Source organism: Peromyscus eremicus, chromosome 4 (genome assembly GCF_949786415.1).
Source record: "Peromyscus eremicus chromosome 4, PerEre_H2_v1, whole genome shotgun sequence".
NCBI lineage: Eukaryota > Metazoa > Chordata > Mammalia > Rodentia > Cricetidae > Peromyscus > Peromyscus eremicus.
This window is the reverse complement of record NC_081419.1, coordinates 40,037,140-40,059,575: the sequence shown is the minus strand read 5'-3', so window position 1 is coordinate 40,059,575 and position 22,436 is coordinate 40,037,140. Positions and strand designations below refer to the sequence as shown.

At 41.4% G+C, this 22,436-nt stretch overlaps 1 long non-coding RNA gene across 1 annotated transcript; it reads left to right on the top strand.

Annotated features, from left to right (window-relative positions):
- Positions 1-2,844: 2,844 nt before the first annotated feature.
- Positions 2,845-10,042, top strand: LOC131909172 (uncharacterized). Its single transcript, XR_009378792.1, has 3 exons — positions 2,845-4,430; positions 5,391-5,592; positions 9,823-10,042. It is a non-coding gene; the product is annotated as an uncharacterized LOC131909172 (long non-coding RNA).
- Positions 10,043-22,436: the final 12,394 nt, after the last annotated feature.

Sequence of the window (22,436 nt, the reverse complement as noted above, 5' to 3'; positions counted from 1 at the left end):
ATCTCAGTATCAAGATGTAAACTTTAAATTTTCTCTATTGTGGAAAGTGGGAGTTTATTTATAGATAGGCAGATACTTTATACCCATTTATTAGTAGGTACTTGTTAACAAGTATGGATCCAAATGAAAAGGGATTAAAGTTATTTAATGAAGTCATATCTGATAAGTTCACCTTAGACTTAGGTATTGTGAGTTGAAAATGTATTTAACACACCTAATCTTTCAGGTCTTCAGTCTCAGCCTAACGTACCTCAATCATTCTCACAACACCCACACCAATGAACCTACAATTGGGAAACTCTCACACAAGCTTATTTTATAATACACCCTTGACTATCTACCTAATGCACATAAAGATAGATGTTCTGCAGATCTGATGGGTCACAAAAACAAGTATCCTTCAAATGCTGGCAACGTGGTGCACGGTAGAGTTATGAGTGGCTTACCCTTGTGGTTATGTGGGTAGCTGGGGACTGTAGCTCCCTGCTGCCACTCAGCTTTGCAAAAGAGTATCATTCTACACATCACAGGCACGGGAGGAGATCAAAGCTCAGACCTGGGAGCAGTCTCTACTAGCTGCGAATCACTTTCACACAATTGCATGCAAGTCAGATCATGACAAGTCAACCTTGTAAATCAAAATGTGCCATCAAGTACCCTCTATACTTTCAATTCATTAAGTAATACAGGATACCATTCCTTATAGTCCGAGAGTATGGTGGTGGACAAGATAAATTAATCAAGCCTCTGGGACACAGACTAAAGATGTGTGAGAATACTTAGAGACCCTCTGATGTTAAAGCAACTAATGACAACTTCATTTATTGTTACTCTCAGTTGAAGCCGTGTGTGTGTGTGTGTGTGTGTGTGTGTGTGTATGTGTGTGTGTGTGTGTGTGTAATTGGCGTGTGAGCTTATTTTTGAGAAGAGAGCTGGTATCTTGTTATCTATCTGGTTTATCCACTGCATCAGAAGGTTGGGGCATCACTTAGGCAATGAGATACAATATTGCTGCCATTCAGTGTATTAGTCAGCATTTTTTATCACTGTGACCAAGTGCCCGGGAGAAGCAGCTCAAAAGAGGATGGGTATACTTTGGCTCGTGGCTTCAAAGGTCTGAAATTCATAGTCTTTGGCTGCATTGATTCAGGGTCAGAACATCATAGCAGTGAGAACATGCAGAAGAGGCTATTAATTTCATAGTGGATAGGAAGCAGAAAGAGATAGACACACAGACACAGACAGACAGACAGACAGACAGACACACACACACAGCTAGCAGAGGCAAGGGACAAGACATGGTCTTCAAAGGCATCCCCTCTGTGATTTATTTCCTCCAGGCAAACTCTACCACCTAAAATGTCCACTATTCCCAAAATAGCATCACTAGCTGGGGACCAGTGGGGTCAGCCTGGGAGCACAGGGGTGGGCTCACCTGAGCAGATGAACTGGAGTGGGCACTTGCTGGCAGGCATTTGCTGCACTTTCTGGACATCTCCCTCAACACCTAGCATCATATAACCCCTGAAGGGCAACGAGACTGCACCGGGCATTTCATATTCAAATCATAACATTCTGCCCATGGCTACCAAAGGCCCAGGGCCATCTCATAATGTAAATTGCATTTAATCCAACATCAAGAATCCCCATATTCTTTTTTTTTTTTTTTTTTTTTTGGTTTTTCGAGACAGGGTTTCTCTGTAATTTTGCGCCTTTCCTGGAACTCACTTTGTAGACCAGGCTGGCCTCGAACTCACAGAGATCCGCCTGCCTCTGCCTCCCAAGTGCTGGGATTAAAGGCGTGTGCCACCACCGCCCGGCTCCCATATTCTTAACAGTTCCAATAGTTTTAAAGATCTGAGACTCAAGTAAACTTTTAGCTATGAGTCCATGTAAACTCAAAAACAATTTGCATACTTCTAAGATACGATGGCGCGAAGTTAACATTCCCATCCCAAAAGAAGGAATGGGAACAGAGAAGAGAATGGAATTGAAACAGACTGAAACCCGGCTGGAGTAACATTGGATCCAGTAACCCATCATCATCCAGATGCCCATCATCATCCTGGGAACGTGGCGGTGTGATGGGATATACACGGGACTCGGGCAGCCTGGCTCCTCAAGTTTTTTTATTTCAGCCCTGTCTTTGGACTGATTCCATCCACTGCCTGTGCATTTCCTCAGCAGACTCTCCACATTCCTGGAGTGTCCATTTTACTTTTGTTTCTGTCCTCACAGCTTCCTGTTGCAGCCTCAGAGGCTCCCAGCGTGGATTCCGACTCGACCACATTTGCCTAGCCTCCTTTGTTGAAGTCTGGAGGGAATTTCCATGACTCTTTAACTCTTGAATTCTGAGTCACCATGCTTGGCTATATCCTTGAACACATGGATTTCTGCCTCTGGAATGCTAGGATTAAAGGTGTGTGCTACCACTGCCTATCCTCTATGTTTAATATTGTGGTTGTTCTGTCTCTGACCCCAGATAAGTTTATTAGGGTACACAATGTTTTGGGGAACACAATACCACCACAAGAAACCATGTATGCTGGCTAGTTTTACGTTAACTTGACATAAACTTGAGTTATTGGAAGGGAGGGAGCCTCAAGAGAGAAAATGCCTCCATAAGATCCAGCTGTAGACAAGCTTTAGGACATTTTCTTAATTAGTGATTGATGTGGGAGTGGCCATTGTGGGTGAGGCCACTCCTGGACTGGCAGTCTTGGTGTCTATAGGAAAGCAGGCTGAAGTAGGACTCTAGGGCCTGGTGGGCAGCTGCCCTCCAGGCTTCCCTAAATTCTAGACTCTAGAATGAGAACTTCCCCAAGTTCCAGACTCTAGAATCTAGAGGCTCAGGAGGTCCCCCTACATGGATTCTGGCACCACGTGAGGGAGGTTAAGGAGGACAGTGGTGGAGCCCTCCTGTCCCATAGACTCCAGAGACCCTCCAGGGAGGCTTGAAAGACAGATTTCAACAATCCAAAGACAGGTTTGCACCTATGTAACAAAACAAGAAAGGACAGGAGACATCAGCAAACGGAATCATGGAGTCTGGGAAGAAGATGAACATCTGGGAGAGAGCTATGGAAGCCTTAATTCTGCGGATGGATCTAACGACTTCAAGGAACTCTAGACAAAACTTAGAGTATCGTGAGAAGGAAGTACAAGAAAAAAAAACATTTATTCTGAGAATCTAAAATCTGGTCAAAAAAATAATGAACTTCAGAGATCACCCACATGGAATTTTGTTTTTCCCCCTAATATACTAACAATCTAACAAGAAAAACAAAAGAAAACATGGCCCCTTAAAACAGTGCTGTCCAGTCTGCCTGTGGTTATGTGGTTCAAAGTTTCCATGTTCTACTGAGGTATGGCCTGCACATTTTGGTTACCGAAGATGAAAGAAAAACGAGGAAAACAAAATACCGTCTTCCTCAGTACACATTGTAACTCCAAAGGAAATTCATTAATGATACCATTCATCCCACTAGAAACAAAACAGAAGCTCTTGTAATTCTCAGTTGCTGAGTAAAGAAAAACAAAATTAGAACTGATCACTACACCTCAAACCTCCAAGACACCCAGCCAGCATGCACCCTGACAACCAGGCTTCCACAGTCCTCATCCTCAATAGTTGAGGGCTGAGCACCCTGAGCCCCGGCCTCGGAGAGAAGTCAGGAGCCGAAGGCACCTGGGCCGCTTCTGCTGCATTGGTTTTGGCTTGCTGAGATAGTGTCACCTAGGTCCCAGGGACAACTAGGGGATGTCGAGGCCAGGGCTGAGGCTGGCCCAGGGCTCTGTCCAGTTCTCCTGGAGTGGCCTTTGGGACTGCTGCTTGGACCACTCCTGGACAGAATCACTCTGCTGGCTGTCAGCAAGATGTACCAGGCATTTTCAAAGACAGTTTCAAGGTTGCAAGAAGATTGTTCTAAACTGTTCTAGGCAGCTGCTTGGGGTTGGGAACTCCTGACAACCTGACATTGAGGTCTGGTATGGGGCTGAACAGTTTCTAAATCCTTTCTAAATTTAAAAAGAAAGAAAGAAAGAAAGAAAGAAAGAAAGAAAGAAAGAAAGAAAGAAAGAAAAGCAGGTTTCTTTTGAGACTAAATTGCAGGCTCAGTATTTAAAAAAGAAAAAGGAAAACTGAAAAACAGACATCCATTTGCTAGGCAAACACCACCATGACCTGACTTCTCAACTTGTGACCTATTTTTATGTTACTTTTACTTCATTCCTTAAAATCGTCTATTGTTTTCTGTGACATCTGTGCTAACTATTTTCAGAGATTCTCCACCCGCCATTGACGCTATCCTCCCTGTGATACTAGCAACTTATGCGAACAGTTTCTAGTGGCTCTCATCCTATTGGATGCTCTTGACATTTAAGTATCAATATGTGACAAACATTGCAGTTATTGCTGTCGCCTTATGCAAGTATGTTTTACATAAATTATGAAAAATAATCCATATTTGTCCATCCTTACATATCTTATTTTCTTCAGGTGGCACCAAATTTCTTGTCTATATTATTTTTCTTCTGCCTAAGCATATGTTGCCAAAATTTCTTTCAAGGAAGATTTACCGGCAATGAATTTCCTAAAACTTCTGCCATGTTTGTTCTTTCACTTCTTAACATCCTTAGTGAGGTGTAATGCACATCAAATTTGTCCCTTTAAGCTGGATAATTTCTGGGACATTTTTAGTGAAGGATTTTACAATGATCAGTGTTAAAATATAAAATATATCATATTTTTTATTAGATCTATGCTGTGGAATAATGCTTTTGTACACTGTTTAATAAAACGCTGATTGGCCAGTAGCCAGGCAGGAAGTATAGGTGGGATAAGAGAGAGAAGAATTCTGGGTGGAAGAAGGCTGAGTCAGGAGACGCCAGCCTGCTGTCCAGGGAGCAGCATGTAATGGCACACAGGTAAAGCCACGGAACACGTGGAGACATACAGATGAACAGAAATGGGCTGAGTTTAAGTGTAAGAGCTAGTCAGTAATTAGCCTGAGCTCATGGCCCAGCAGTTTTAATTAATAAAAGCCTCTGTGTGTTTACTTGGGTCTGAGTGGTTGTGGGACCAGGTGGGACATAAGAATTTATAAGTGGCTGTGGGACCTTGGTGCTGGGCAAGCATAGAAAAGTTTCAGATACAAATCTGTTGTCTATCATCTATCTATCTATCTATCTATCTATCTATCTATCTATCTATCTATCATCTATCATCTACTCATCCATCCATCCATCCATCCATCCATCATCCATCTATCCACATGTGCCTCTATGTCTCCTTTGATTGTAATTTTATAGACATAGATTTGTATTGGGAGTTTTTTATCCAAGTATCTTAATTTCATTTTCTTTTTGGTTGAATGATTTCTCTTTAAAAGAGAAGAATGAGTAAAAGATGAATTTCAAAAGTTTAAAATCAAAAGAAAAAAGAAAGCATGCTAAACAAGCCATGGGGAGCAAGCCAGTAAGCAGCACTCCTCCATGGCCTCTGCATCAGCTCCTGCCTCCAGTTTCCAGCAATGCTTGATTCCCTGTCCTGACTTCTTCAGTGATGGATGACAATTTGGAAGTGTAAGCCAAGTAAGTCCCCCCCCCTTCAAAAAAAACCCCTTGCTTTTGGTCATGGTGTTTCATCACAGCAGTAATAACCCTAACAAGGACACCATGTTTTCCTTAGTCCCAACTTCACTCGGGCTTTGCTGACCAAACTTCAAATTTCACATCTTTTCAGAGTACTTTTGGTTTCCCGATTCTCTCTATAAACTTGGCCAATCCAGAAATAGCCATGCCACCTCCTAAGTGCTGGAATGTCTTGAAATGTCCTCTGCCATTGCTTTTAAACTTCACACTCTTAGGCCAGGAACAACATGTAGATATGTTCTTTGCCAGAATGTAACATGCCTGGCGTCTAGTCTATTTCAAAGTAGACTCCACCCTCCCATTTGAAAGCTCCTGAGCCTGACCTTCACCGATTGCATTCCTGTAGGCATTCTGTTCTTCTGAGCCTCTGCCCTAAGTATCCATGAAGCTCTGCTGAAGTCATTCTAGGGCTCCCCCAGTCCACATCCCCAAACTTTTCGGATTTCTCCCACAAAACCTTCTGAACCATATTGTCAACCACAGCAATACCCCCACTTCTCTGACATAATGTGGGTTTTTTTCCTGTTCTCTTTACATCACTGTGACCAAATACCAAAAAGGAGTAATAAAATGGAGGAAGAGTTTATTTTGCTCATCTTTTCAGAGGTTCTAGTCCACAGTTGTTGGTGATATTGGTTCTGAGCCCATGGTGCTTCAGAATATCACGGCAATGGGAACATGTGATGATTTATGTCTTCCTGATTTTCCCACAAGCACTTAAAATAGCACCTTAAGTTCAGAACCAAGTGTTTAACCCATGAACCTGTGGGGAACATTTGGTATTTAATCCTAACACCAAGGTGATTAACTGTCCTCACATGATAGGACTGTTACTCTCATGTTGTTCAGACATAGGATAAAATGGAAAAGTAGGCATTTGCTAAGAACTCTGTCCATATTCTCCACGCAGCTGACAGATATAAACAAAATAAAGTACTTCCTGCCACCAGGTCACACCTGTTAGGATTCTGTACATTTAGTCTGTGATACAAGTGGATATCAACTACATTGCAAAAATGAATTTAAATGTTCTCATTGTAGAGATTTAGAAAATGCATACAAAAATATTCATTTGAGCATTTTAGAGTAAAGTGAGTAAATTCTTAGGAAAGTTACAGTGTATTCATTTTTCCATGTTTTAACAGACACAAAGGAGACATGATTTTAGTTCATGAAAAGCCTAAAGTTTTGACAGGACAGAAAATGATAATGGCACTTGACAATACTATATAATTATATGAAGGGTGGTGTGGCCATTGGATGTCCCTAAGTGAATTATTCTCTTGAGCAATATCCTCTTGAACAATGCTAAATGGTATAAGAGTTAGGAACTGGGTTTGATTCAGCCTTGGTATAGCAGGAGTAATAGCTTGAGCAGATAAACAATGTGAGGCTAATAACAAAACGGGTAGACTATGGATTGCAAGGAGACGATGATTAGAACTCTGGACTCATGTTTCTGAATTCATGTTGGGTATTTTGGATACATGAATTGGATCTAGATTTTTGGATAGCTTTCTTTTGATAGTAAGACAAATTACTATAAATGTAGTAGCTAAACATCACAAATTTATGTATGGCTTCATGGTTCTCTCCATCAGAAGTCATGTGGGTTCAATAGGTTTTTCTGCCTTGGGCTCATAGACTAAGGCCAAGGCTTTGGTAAAGCCAGACTTTGGTTGAGAGCTGGCTTCCAGGCTCATTTATGTTTTTGGTAGAACTGACTCCTGTGCATTTAAAGGCTATTGTCCCGCTTTTTTCTTGCTCTCTGTTGAAACATTGTGTTTCTGAAGGCCACTTGTCTTCTTGACTTATAATTCTCCTACATCTTCAAAACTAACAATGACGGTCTGAGTTCTAATATTGCCCATGGCTCCCAGCCTTCCAATTTAGATCTATGACTCTGATAATTTTGCCTTTTTCTTCCACATCTAAGACCTTACATGATGATTTTTGTCCTAACCAGATCATCAGAATTAATTTCCTAATATCCAATATTGAAAGTCACTAACTGTATTTCTATTGGCAAAATACCTATTGACTTAAAGTAACATGTCCCTGGGATCAGTGATTCCCTCTACTATCTCAAGACCCGCAGGATGACCCTCACCAAATGCAATGTTCTTGGACTTTTATAACTGTGGGTCAAACCTTTTCTCTATGAGTTCCCACCCAGTTTGTAGCATTTAGTTACAGTCACAGAAAATGGACTAAGAAAGTGACTAGAACTCAGTGAGTGAAGAGAGGCAGTGCTCGGAAAGGTCAGAGAAGGGCAGACACAGTCGTCTGTCATTAGCTTGCATTAAGCAGATTCCAAGAGCCCACATGCTCTTTCACACTGCATACTCCAAGACTAGTCTGACTACTGTACAGAAGGGATTATTTATCTTAAGAAATTTGGACCAAAGAACAAAATAGCATATTTCAAGTTCTGGCTATAGATTGCTGTGAAAAATTAACTTGTTATATGCGTTTATTGACTATTGTTTACAACTAAACAAAGCTGCTCTCCTTTCTATAATAAGAAGAGCTGGTAATATTGTACCTTTCTTATTTTCCACCCTCAATATTATTATACAATAAAGAGCTGAATATATAATCTACCACTGAGAGGGTAATGAGCAGGATTCAATCACACATTTAAATGAATTAAAAAAATCTGAACCATGTCCAAGTTGTTCCATCTAAGCATCACTTAAGAATCTGTTTGTTCAGTTGAGTTTTGTCTCTGCAGCTGCCAAGACACTTCAGTTCTGCCAGCTCCATGCTCTGATTGCAAAATAAATGGTGGTCACTTAACAGTGGATGTGAAAACTCAGGGTGTTCTGTGCGAAGACCATCAATGAGTATCCTGATAATGGAAAAGCAGACATTCCCTTCTTAGGCTTCCCACTTAGCCTGAGGGCCGCTCATTTTGAGGGGGTGTTCTCACCTGCCTCAAATCTAGCAGCCTTTGGCGGGGTGTGTGTGTGTGCTTTTGGAAGATGGCTGTAACTTTGCTGGAGCTACATTCATAAATATTTTTGTAGTATAATAGGTTGTCAAAACAAATCTGTGTTTTCCATTTGTGTGTGCATGAGTGTGTCAGTACGCTTCTTCATCTCTCTGTCCGTCTAGTGGTAGAGCACAAATAACTTAGTTTCTTCATTGAGAATTTTTTTGTCCTTATGATGTGCAGAAGTGACTCATGAAGAGTGGGCACAGGGATGACCATGTGACCTATGGGAACAGTTCCATCATCTCTATTTTAGGGAGTTTCAGTGATGCTCTGATGTGGCTGGAACTGTGGTTCCTTTCAAGGTTTTTCTAAAGCTTGGTATTCACTGTCACCCTGAAATGAAGAGGGAACACTAAGGTGGTCCTATTGGCCACACAGTTGTACCTGTAGGATTGTGTCATTACACATGCATTCCACTCCACTAAGCCTCATCACTTAACTAGTTGTGTGACCTTAGGAGAGACCCTATCTTCTGAGCCTTCACTGCCCCCCTTTTTCTTTAGAATAAAGAAAACAATGTAGTGGTTGTGAGAATTAACCCATGACAAGACAAATAAAGCACTTATTGGAGTGTCTTTCCCAGCCAAGAGTGCTCTCAATGGCAGCCATCTTTATTATCAGTTTTCATTGGCTTATTTCATATGGATGGCACATCACGGATACTTGGCACAGCAACTATCTCTCTGGTGCATGGAAACTCAGTCCCCTAGAGAATAGCACATCAAACTCTACCATTCAATGCATACCTGCCTTTGAATTTTTCACAATATTTTTCTCTTTTCAAGTGAACCTGGAGAAAACATTTTGCTTCTTGCTACCTGAATTGGCCAGCAATTTCTAGTTTCCAAGGAGATTGTAAATGGATGTATTTGTATCTGCTGATTTGCCTCAACTTCAGGAAGGCTCCTCAGGGAATTCTTCAAAAGAAACAGATTATAATGGAAATGCTTTTCCTTGTTTCATGAGCCATAGAAATTGTGTGTGTGTGTGTGTGTGTGTGTGTGTGTGTGTGTGTGTGTATGTGTGTGTGTATGTGTATGAGTCCTTGGTGATCTAAAAGTTATGGATAAGTGGCCAGGCAAAATGGAATAATTTGCTAATGAAAGATTTATCTCCCTATGACTGCAATTTTATATGTCCTTCTAAATTAATTTCCTTTTTTTTCTATTTAGAAAAGCATCTAGTGCAATTTGGAATTGTAATTAGGATATTCTGTACCATCTGCAGCGCTTCTGTAATTCTCCAGCTCCACTCAGATTACATCATGAAGAAAGCCGGAGCTGGAGTCTGATTTTCATTCTGGAAAACCCAGTAGCACCCATGCCATGTTTATCCTCAGGGAGTGTTTGATATTGGTTAATCAACAATAAAGTTTACTTCTGGCTTCCACTAGTACTTGGAGCAAAGAATTGGATTGTTGGCCAGACATTCAGTTTTCAAAGGCTCTTGATTCAAATTCTAAATGTATAGCAGTTGTCTGTTTGACATTGACCTGGGCCTCTCTTCGGCTCTGTGTAATCAATCAAATACGGCTGTTGGTATCATGAGGAGTTGTCACTGTTGACTTTTTTTTTTTAAATAAATCTTATTGTTGGAAATTTAAATGTAGAGTTTGATGTTGTTCTTTTTACTGAACATTCTGATTTTCCACCTCCACTGCTAAGAGACCAGTGTTTATTTTGCAGGCCTTGGTTCAAGTTTAACTGGTCATCCTTTGTTCATCATGCAGTCTCTTGGCGTTGTGAACACACGAGCTTCCAAGTCAAGAAGACTGCAGCTGTGTGCTGGTTGTCTTATAGCTTTGTGGGCTCCATGAAAGTAATTCAACCTCGGGGTTTCTCCTTTAACATCCATGGACAAAGGTCGCTGTGACGATCATGTGGGAATTTGTACATGAAAGGCCAGCAATATGCTTTGCTCATAGGTGGGAGGCTCTCTGTTAATATGTTACTCCCTTCTTACTGTGTGCTCTGGCATCCAACTGAACCGGTTAGCCCAGTCCATGTCCTCAAAAAAGTGGACAGTCTAGATGGATATGAAGAATCGACAGTGATGACACCGATATTAAGCAACAGTTGTCCTTGTCTTCTTTAAAAATGGTCTGTGAATAGTGTGGGTGGAGAGAGTCAGTGATAAAGCAGCCTAAGAAAAGAGTCTAAATGAAACATGGTTGGCAGCCAACCTCAGCTTCGTGGATTGGAGCTTCCCCCTTGCCAGCACCTTCTGCTCCAATGGCTGAATTGTAGTGAGTCCACGAAAGCTAATGCTCCCGTGCCTGTTTATTAATCAAGTGCATGATGTTCCACTTTGTTAGTTCTATTAGACTATGTATCAGTAGAGTTTGCTTTTTTCCAACTGTTCTTAAGTGGATCAAATAGATAGCAGGCTTTTAATTCCATTATCTTTAATATTTTTAATTCCAAATGTATGCCATGGGTTGGGAGATACCCAGCCCCCATGAGCAGATTTGTTACCACCCCATCTGCCATCCCAAATGCTAAATCTCAGGAACACCACTGCTTTGCAGTATGTTATATTTTACAAGACTTTGGAGAAAGAGAAACACAGAAAGATAGTGACAATCACTGCGAGGCTGGAGAGACAGAGAGCATAAGGTTAGAGCTAAAACTTCTAAAAAGCAACTGGAGTGTTGGAAAAAGGAACAGAGGGAAAAGTGGAATATATTTACCAGGGAATTAATGAACAGGCTAAAGGTATTTATGTAGGCAGAGAGTATATGGAAAAGGGGGAAATGAATCACGGAAGAAAGCGGCAAGTCTAACTATATGAATCAGTTCATCTTGAGAAGTGTGTGTGTGTGTGTGTGTGTGTGTGTGTGTGTGTGTGTGTGTATGAGAACATTTTATATATATATATATATATATATATATATATATATATATATGAAAATTTTATATATATTTGGAAGAAGTTACTAAATCCAGTCCACAGTATATAAGAAGGAAAACATATCTACCATGCAAGTGTCATGACGATTAACATGTTCTGTAGTGCTATATCCAAACTATAGCCTTAAGATATTAGGGAGCAATTCTAAGAAGGAAGTCATGGAGCCAGAGGAGAGTGGCAGAGAGCTGAGATCTGTGTGAACATGGTAATCTCTTTTGCTTCCTGGCACTTGGATTGCCCCTTCCCCTTTTTGGATTCAAGACTCACTGTCATGCCAAGAGACCGGTGTTGCCAAAGACCAAATAATCTTCTGGTCTTATGTCTCTTGCAAACAAGGTCATGGAGGAAATGGGTAGCTTGGGGAGACAGCGAGCTTTGGGAAGACCATGATGGGGTAGAGCTGAAAGCTTGTGCAATGTGGGACTGTACAGGTAGGGAAGCATCTTAGTTAGGGTGACTATTGCTGTGATGAAACACCATGACCAAGAGCAACTTGAGGAGCAATGGGTTTATTTACTTACTCTTCCACATCACAGTCTATCATCAAAAGAAGTCAGGGCAGGAACTTAAGTAGGAACTTGGAGGCAGGAGCTGATACAGAGGCCATGGAGGAGTGCTGTTTACTAGCTTGCTCCTCATAGCTTGCTCAGCCTGCTTTCTTATAGAACCTAGGACCACCAGCCCAGGAGTGGTACCAACCACAATGGACTGGGCCTTCCCCAATGAATCATTAATGAAGAACTTTCCCTGCAGGTTTGTGTGCAGCCCAATCTTAGGAGGCATTTTCTTAGTTGAGGTTCCCTACTCTTGGATGACTCTAGGTTGTGTCAAGTTGACATAAAACTGGTAGCACAGAGAGGAAGATGAACTTGGTCCTACATGTCTCTGGTACAGAATGTCTTGTGTTTTTAAATGAACTGTAATATTGGGAATAGAGTTGAGACTCAGAGTATGTGGAAACATGAGTATGGGAAGAGATGAATCACCAAGCTCACAGCAGCTGAAAAAAAAAGGCAGAATGTAGAAGATAACAAAGGTCTAAGAAGGTGACTCTAACAGAAGGTCAGAGGATGATCAGGAGCGGAGCTGTCTGCCTAAGTCGGCAGATGGAACCACAAAACATGGAGTTGAACAGCTAGCATGAGACCCTGAGCTAGAGGAGCAACAGCTGTGACAACCCCAAATGCTCGGTGACATGGCGTTGCCTACAGCAGCCAATTCTCCTCTCACAGATGCAGCACAAGGCCTATGGCCCGCAGTACGCATGCTCAGAGTCGATATAGGAACCCATGACCCAGAAGAGAGCTGTAACACTCTCTGGGCCATAAGACGTTCGTGGCTAATCCTCCAAATATGCAAAGAGATCACAAACAAGGCCAGCAAAAGAAGGGCTTGCATCTAAGGCTGTAAACAATTTAGAGCAGTTGTTTTATATTAAGTATTTAACTTATTTATATATCTACTGGGGCAGGGGAGGTGCCACAGCACGTGAGTGGAGGTTCTCTCCTTCTAGTCTCAGAGGTCCAGCTCAGGATCTCAGGCTTGGTGGCAAAGGCTTTTACCCCAGAGTCATCCTGCCAGCTTACGATGGGAATTTTCCATAACCAAAAATAATATAAGTAAATAAGTAAATAAATAAATAAATAAGTAAATAAATAAATAAATAATAAATAAAAACGAATAAAACTGAAGAACTTAAAAGATAAAGGGGCAAATACATCTATATATTTAGAGATATAATTAGGTATTGGTATTTAAAAATACTATTTAATGAATTAAGGGTGACATAATACGGAAAGAGAAGCAATTATAAAAGATGGAAATGAAAACTAAGTTTGTTGGAGTAAGACTCCATGGGCTACATGGAACATAGTAAGTGACATGGAAGTGAACCATAAAATTGGACTGGAGAAATACTAGTCTATCTAACATTTATTGAGTACTTACTATAGGCTAGACATTAGTCCAAGGATTTTCTTTTTCTTTTCTTTTTTAAATTATTCTTTTCTTTTTTGTTTTATGACCTGCATATGTGTCTATGTGAAGGTGTTGGATCCCCTGGAGCTGCAATTACAGATAGTGGTGAGCTGCCATGTGGGTGCTGGGGATTGAACCCAGGTCCTCTGGAAGAGCAGCTAGTGCTCTTAACGATTGAGCCATCTCTCCTGCCCCCTTTCCTTTTCTTTTTTTCTTTTTCTTTCTTTCTTTCTTTCTTTCTTTCTTTTTTTTTTTTTTTTGTGTGTGTTTTATATGGACTACAAAGGGCACTTGCAATGTTTTTCCAGGCCAACATCAGCAGTGCCCTTATCTGAATTTGCATGTTAACTACAATTGCATCTACACACATGTAAAATGTTTTACTTACTCTACGTTTGGGTTTACAGGTTCTGCAAAGGCTTTGCGATCCAAACTGGAAATTGCTGGCTTAGCCTTTGGTTCTTTCTTGCTCTCTTAATGACACAGATTCTGTGTCCAATTTAAATATCTTTCTTTAAAGCACTCACTGAAAATGTCTGAGATAGCCAGCCACCATTGAAGAATCCTCTGTTGTCAACATCAAGATCAATGGTACGTACCTGTTTTCACTATCTACCACAATTCCCTGATTTCACTATCTACCCCAATTCCAAGGATTTAATGTGTATTATACCATTTGAACCTTGCAAAAATTGTGTAAAATTTATAATTTTCATCTTTATTTTATGGTAAAGAGAGGAAGTCACAATTGCTTGAATTCACAGATAACTCTTGAGCTGAAATGCCCACTGCCCAAATTTCCCAAAATGTAATTCAAAGAAATAAAAATAAAGAAACTAATGAAAAAATTAAGAGAGAAGGACTAAATTCCAGAATCAGTGAATAAGGAGCCCCTGAGTGATTCATATGCATTTTGAAAACTAGACTTTGGGCTGGGGATATTGCTCTTGGGTAGAGAGAAGGCTTGAGTCCTTCAAGTTCAACCCTCAGGCTTACACACAAATAAAAAAGAAAGTACTAGCTGGGCAGGTGGTTGTGACACATGCACACCTTTAATCCCAGCACTTGAGAGGCAGAGGCAGGAGGATGGATCTATAGAGCGAGTTCCAGGACAGTCAGAGCTACACAGAGAAATCCTGTCTCAAAAAACAAAAAGGGAAGAAAAAGAAAAAAAAATACAAGAAAAGACAAAGTCCTTATACATCAATGCTTATTACAGCACTATTCACAATACTTAAGTGATGTCAATCTAGTTACCTGACAATGGAGAAATGGATAAGGAAAAGATTCATGTATGTATGAATCTCCTTTTCAGCCTTAACTGGAGATACCATGTTAAGTGAGTTAAGCTCGTCTCAGAAAGACAAATTTCGTGTGTTTTCTCCTGTATGTGATTCCTAGATTTTATATGGATACATAAAATCATGTATGTATATATGACATAAAAACAGAAATGAAGCTGTCTAGGGGAACAACAGGCAAAGGGAGGCAGAAGCAAGAGGAGGGAGGAGAGGACGGGGAAGAGTATGTTCAATATACAATATGCAGTCATATGAAAACGACTTCCTGTAAACTACCATGTACAATGAAAATGTACAATGGGCAAAAGACCCAGAGCTTTGCCCCTCTGTCTCTTTTGTGCTGTAGTGATAAACAATGCTTGCGTCTGGTGTTTGGATGCTTATCTGAATAGAAAATTGCATTCTAGGAGAATGGGCGCACAAACACTAAGAAGGAAAGCTCCCATTCAGCAGACCCTAGGGTAAACTGACAACTTAAATTTCCTTTCTAAGCCCGAGTCCAAATGATTGCCAATGGTTGTCTGGAGCCTGAGGCCACAGCTGACCTCAGAAGGAAAGAATACTTTGTTGGTTTGATTTTTTAGAATTTTGATTCTTTTAAAATGTATGAATTAGAGAATGTTGCGCGTGTGCGTGCGTGCGTGCGTGCGTGCGTGTGTGTACACCTGCCTTTTTGGAGGCCAAAAGTTACCATTCATTGTCATCCTCAACTACTACCCACCTTATGTTTTGAGTCACAATCTCACATTGAACTTAAGCCTCACAAATTTTGCTAAACTGGCTGGCTGGCCAGGCAAATCACCAACATCCCCCTGTCTCCCTTCCCAACACTGGGATTTTAGACATGTTACCTACCACCCCTGGATTTTTAAGTGGTTGCTGGAGGATCTGAACTCAGTTCTTCATGGTTGTGCAGCAAGCTTTCCCCACCAAGGTTCCTCCCTAGCCCCATAACTGTTTTTTTTTTTTTCACTTGTTAAATGGGAACAAGATTATGTCCCTCACAGTTCCATGCTTATAACATAATAATAACATCTACATGCAAAAAAGGAGAAACTTCCTTTTCCTACCTGTTTTCATTACACCTAAAACAGTATCAACCTTACTTTCAAGGTTCAAGTCATTAAGACTGTTTCTTTGCAGTAACTTCGTATTGACTCCAAATCTCTCATGCTTTAAGCTACTCTGTAAGGCATAGTAAAGTGTTCTTGGTAAAATGGTCTGGTCGTTAGGTGTGGGCTTTCCTTAAAGTTTCAGTGGGGAACTTATGACAGAGAGTGGGGTCAAGTTGGTATACTTCCTTTCCCTTACAAGATAAACTTCACTTGCCTGCAGTCTTGCAGGAGGGAGACAGAGGACCCTGAGTATTCTCACCTTGGTTCTGATCCAGCTAATAACTTCTGACAGAGGTGAGCACACACATTTGTGGCCATGTGCTGTAGGAGCCACATTCTTCACAGATGACTTTTTTGGCTTTTCAAGACAGGGTGTCTCCGTGTATCCCTGGCTGTCCTGGAACTTGCTCTGTAGACCAGGCCTGGAACTCAGAGATCTGCCTGCCTTTGCCTCCTGAGTGCTGAGATTAAAGGTGTGCACCACCATATCCTCTGGCAGAGATGATTCTTAGACTTGGAGACACTCTAGGTTTCTGAGTTAGATTTCTTCAATTTGCACTGTGAGAGGCCAGAGAAGAAACGGTAGCTGATGCAGAGCTAAAGGTCAACAAAGCCTCTTGATTCCAAATCATGCCCACTGTTCGCCTCCGTACTGCAACCAAGGTGCAAATACGAAGGTCGGTCGTCCCTGTATGAGGTACTTCCAAGGCATTCAGCACTTACCAGTATCTAGAAAGCGCTATGATGTCCGACTGCTGTCTCAAAAAGCTGTTTCTCTCAGGCTAGCCGGCTAGATTCAGGAAGAACCTGCTTCTCCTTCTCCCCTGAGCTTGACCGGGTCAGATGCCAGTTTACAGAAATTTTCAGTGGATAGAACAGCTGAGCAGACTTCACACCGGAGTGACGGTTGCAGTTGTGTTCATGACGTCTGTGCTAGTTAAGGATGGGGACCCTGCAAGTGGGATGCTATGGGTAGAGGTTAAACTGAGGGGTGTGTCTGGTTTGGGTGGCAGTAATGCATTAGCCAGATGAACTAAGCACAGCTGACTTCCTTTGGTCCATTACCGACAGGAAACAAGTTCTCAAAAAAAAAAAAAAAAAAAAAAAGCCTTGATACCACAAATTGTCAACTATTCTGGGTCATCTACCTTCTAACATGTAGCTTAGTGATGTCATGAAGACTGAGGCTCTGTTCTTAGGGCAAAACACCTGATGACAGCCAGCTTTTAGTTTTTGACATTAGAAGAAAGAATCTGAAAATTAAGAGATGAGTCCACTAAGATACTTCACTGGGCTAATGAATACCCTTGGGGACCAATGAAAAGCAAAGCCAGACAAAACAGAGTAAGATTGCCTTGCCCAGAAAACTGAGAAAAAGGGAAATTAGCCTGATTGTATCAGGACTTGAGGAGACTTCAGAGCCTCCTAGGAAGAACATGATATGGACTATTACCAACCAATTATAAGATAGAGTCTGCTGCCAAGGTAAGCATCCAGAAGAGAGAAGAATCCATCTTCCCCTGTGAAGTGTTAATTTCAAAGTCTGATTAGGTATCCAGGCTTTGATTCCCTGGTTTGTTGACAACAGTGTGTTCCCATGGGTTTCCATGCTGCTGCTGAGCTTGTCCTGCACTGTGTCCTTAGATGTCAACTGATGATATCCTGAAGTGGAGAACCCTGAGTTAGCCAGTCAAATCAACTCAGTATTAAACCAAATTTTCAGTTCTCCCTTCTACGGCTTTCTCCTGGATCAGATATCAGCCGTCTTTCTCTTCTTAGTCTTCCTTAGCACCCTTGTACTGAGAGCCTTTCTTAGAAGAGTGAGCCTGGTCAGCATGTCAACTACACTGGCCGTCACCACTAAGGATACCGGGACAGTCCACCAGAGTTGATGTGTCCCTGTGAGCACCCTCCTTCCCAACCTACAGACTTCACTCCCTCACTACCAATAGACAAGCCTGGGGTCTGAAGACATATGCAGTGTTTAGGGACTAAGAAAAGACAGAAAAGTTGTCTTTTCCTTGAGTCTCAAGACTTCAGGGGAATATCACAGGCTTTGGAACCAGGAAACTCGGGTTCTAATTTTTGCTCTGCGATCTTCTCTCTACAGTCTTCCTTTCTTTAAGTGGAAAAAAAAAGGGAGTTGTAATTGGTGATATACGGGAGGCCTCGTAGTGGTCTGGAAGTAGCTTGTACTTGGGAAGGAGGTGTTAAGTATCATGGTCTATTCTGTCTACCATCTGCTTATCTTGATTTCCCTCTTTTCTTCCACTGGTACCATTGGCACTGAGGGCATTTATCACGGACAGCCTTTTGCCCATTTGGATTCTTGACTTACCTATTACTCCCTTTAAATTACACATCTTGGGGGCATTGTGATTGGCATTTTGTTTACTCTGTTTTGGTATAAAAGTACCAAGCAGGGTTTCAGGCTCATATGTGCTTGAATCTCAAGTGTCCAACACAGACACTTTGTAAGTCAGGTGCCTCTGTCTCATGGCCAATACCTGGTGTCCGGGGACCATTTCTTGTCTCATGGGGATGTTCTCATGTTCCAGACAGCATGAGAATTGTAGCTGGTTTAGTGTCAAGGATGGATAACTTTTACTTCAAGTTGTTCAGGGTCAATAGTTATGTTTGATAGTCTCTTCTGCCCCCCCCTTACGGCTCTTGGAATTTTTGTCTGGGGTGTTCATTTTTGGGGGGATTTGTTGTTATTGTTCAGCATTATGGTACCAAAGACAGCACACAGCTTTAGTTGTTTGAATGCACAGTAGAGTTTAGTAGAAGGGATGCGATGTTGATCTGAACAATGATTATCAATGTGCCAAATACCCTACTGGGAAGCAGTCACCAGATTAATGGGTATGGTGACACTATTGTCCTTCTTATAATGACTTTGTTTTCTACTTTGCCTTAAAATTGGGAGAATAAAGCAATAATTGTCACTTCTCTCTGGTCTCAGTCTACTCAGTGAAATTATTCATGACTTTGAATATTTTCTCCAAAAGAGACATGGATGGAAGGAACTCTCCAATGCTAATAGCTGCTTCCTTTTTTTTTTAATTACCCAATTTATTTATTTATTTATTTTTATTTTTTTTGTATTTTATAATTTAATTTAATTTTACATATCAGCCACGGATTCACTTGTTCTCCCCCCTTTCCCCCAGCCCGCTCCCCATTCCCATCTCCTCCAGGGCAAAGACTCCCCTGAGGATTGAGTTCAACCTGGTAGATTCAGTCCAGGCAGGTCCAGTCCCCTCCTCCCAGGCTGAGCCAAGTGTCCCTGTATAAGCCCCAGGTTTCAAACAGCCAACTCATGCACTGAGCACGGGACCCGGTTCCACCTGCCAAACAGGTCAAGCCAATCAACTGTCTCACTTATCCAGAGAGCCTGATCCAGTTAGGGGCTCCTCAGCCATTGGTTCATAGTTCATGTGTTTCCATTCATTTGGCTATTTGTCCCTGTGCTCTATCCAACCTTGGTCTCAACAATTCTCGCTCATACAAACCCTCCTCTTTCTCGCCAATGGGACTCCTGGAGTTCCACCTGGGGCCTGGTCATGAATATCTGCATCCGGTTCCCTCAGTCATTGGATGGGGTTTCTAGAATGACAATTAGAGTGTTTGGCCATCCTATCACCAGAGTAGGTCAGTTCAGGCTTTCTCTCGACCATTGCCAGTAGTCTATTGTGGGGGTATCTTTGTGGATTTCTGTGGGCCTCTCTAGCACTCTGCTTCTTCCTATTCTCATGTGGTCTTCATCCATGATGGTCTTTTATTCCTTGTTCCCCCTCTCTGTTCCTGATCCAGCTGGGATCTCCCACTCCCCTAAGCTCTCTTTACCTCGATCCTTGCCCTTCATTACCCCCACTCACGTCCAGGTTGTTCATGCAGATCTCATCCACTTCTCTGTCATTGGGCGATCCCTGTGTCTTTCTTGGGGTCCTGTTTTCTAGGTAGCCTCCCTGGAGTTGTGAGTAGCAGTCTAGTCATCTTTGTTTTACATCTAGTATCCTCCTATGAGTGAGTACACACCATGTGTGTCTTTCTGAGTCTGGGTTACCACACTCAAAATGATTTTTTCTAGATCCATCCATTTGCCTGCAAACCTCATGATGTCATTGTTTTTCTCTGCTGAGTAGTATTCAATTGTGTATATGTACCACATTTTATTTATCCATTCTTCAGTTGAAGGGCATCTAGGTTATTTCCAGGTTCTGGCTATTATAAACAATGCTGATATGAACATAGCTGAGCAAGTGCCCTTGTGGTATGATTGAGCATTCCTTGGGTATGTGCCCAAGAGTGGTATAGCTGGGTCTTGGGGGAGATTGATTCCCAATTTTCTAAGAAAGCACCATATTGATTTCCAAAGTGGTTGTACAAGCTTGCATTCCCACCAGCAGTGGAGGAGAGTTTGCCTACCTCCACATCCTCTCCAGCATAAGGCGTCTTCAGTGTTTTTGATCTTAGCCATTCTGACAGGCATAAGGTGGTATATCAGAGTTGTTTTGATTTGCATTTCCCTGATAATTAGGGATGTTGAGCAATTCCTTAAATGTCTTTTAGCCATTTGAGTTTCCTCTGTTGAGAATTCTCTGTTTAGTTCTATAGCCCATTTCTTAATTGGACTGTTGGGCATTTTGATGTCTAATTTCTTGAGTTCTTTATATATTCTGGATATCAGTCCTCTGTCAGATGTGGGGTTGGTGAAGACCATTTCCCATTCTGTAGGCTGTTGCTTTGCCTTGTTGACTGTATCCTTTGCTCTACAAAAGCTTCTCAGTTTCAAGAGGTCCCATTGATTGATTGTTTCTCTCAGTGTCTGTGCCACTGGTATTATATTTAGGAAGTGATCTCCTATGCCAATGCATTCAAGACTACTTCATACTTTCTCTTCTAGCAGGTTCAGAGTAGCTGGATTTATGTTGAGGTCTTTGATCCACTTGGACCTAAGTTTTGTGCACGGTGACAGATATGGATCTATTTGCAATCTTCTACATGTTGACATCCAGTTATGCCAGCACCATTTGTTGAAGATGCTTTCTTTTTTCCATTGTACAGTTTTGGCTTCTTTGTCAAAAATCATATGTTCATAGGTGTGTGGATTAATGTCAGGGTCTTCAATTTGATTCCATTGGTCCATGTGTCGGTTTTTATGCCAGTACCAAGCTGTTTTTATTACTGTAGCTCTATAGTCAGGGATTGTGATGCCTCCAGAGGTTGTTTTATTGTATAGGATTCTATGGCTATCCTGGGTTTTTTATTTTTCCATATGAAGTTGAGTATTATCCTTTCCAGGTCTGTGAAGAATTGTGTTGGTATTTTGATGGGGATTGCATTGAATCTGTAGATTGCTTTTGGTAAGATTGCCATTTTTACTATGTTAGTTCTGCCTATCCATGAGCATGGGAGATCTTTCCATTTTCTGACATCTTCTTACTCAAAAAAATTAGTAGCCCTCCTATATACAACTGACAAACAGGCTGAGAAGGAAATCAGAGATACATCACCCTTTACAATAGCCACAAATGATATAAAATACCTTGGGGTAACACTAACCAAGCAAGTTAAGGACCTATATGACAACAGCTGCTTTCTTATTTCCTGTGGTTGTCTATTCAGATGAAGGTCAAGCCAATAAAAGTAGTTCCTCTTATATTTTGTACCATCCTAACATATTGCAACCCTAGGGCTGACTGTGTGGAACATGCTCTGGGGCCCTTTGGACGAACCAGATGCACAGTTTACCTGGGAAAGCTTGCTCTGTCCTAGTCAGTGTAACATTTGTCTTTTTATCTAGTAACTTTGTTGACAGTTATAACAAAATAAGTCATGGTGTGTCTGTCATTGCTTTGTCTACCTTAGGACAGACTCATCAGTGGCAATCCATCTCTCTCCCTTCCCTTCTTCCAGATATCACACAGGTAGCACAGTTTTCATGGTATTATTATTTATCATGCTCTGAGTTAGCACAAAGTGTTTCGAGGCAGGAATAATGAAGGAACAAAATATAACCTTACCTAACTCCTTTCCTGTGATTGAATGACATCAAGAAAAGTTTTCCATGCTGACATCCCTGCTGATAACTTGGATCAGCCAGATGTGCCAAGATCTGCAAGACACAACTTGCAAAGACATTGAGCTAATTATAGCTAAGAAAGTAACTACACTATATAAACATGCCCCTACGTGATTAGTCTGCTTATAATAGTTCTTAGTTTAATGCTAAGAAAATAAAGAAGTTAAAAATTATTAGTCTTTAATGTGGACTAACATGTATTTATGAAATAGTTTTTGAGAAGAATCATCTCAGAGGCCCACCAAGAAATTTTAAAAATTGTAGGTATGTTCCTATTACCACTGAGAGCTCTATGGATGTCCAGAGTCTGGTTAGTCATTTGCGACCATGTTGGTGTCCGAGGGCCATGCTGCCACTAGGGCTATACTGATCTGGGTGGCCTGTGCTGCCATTGC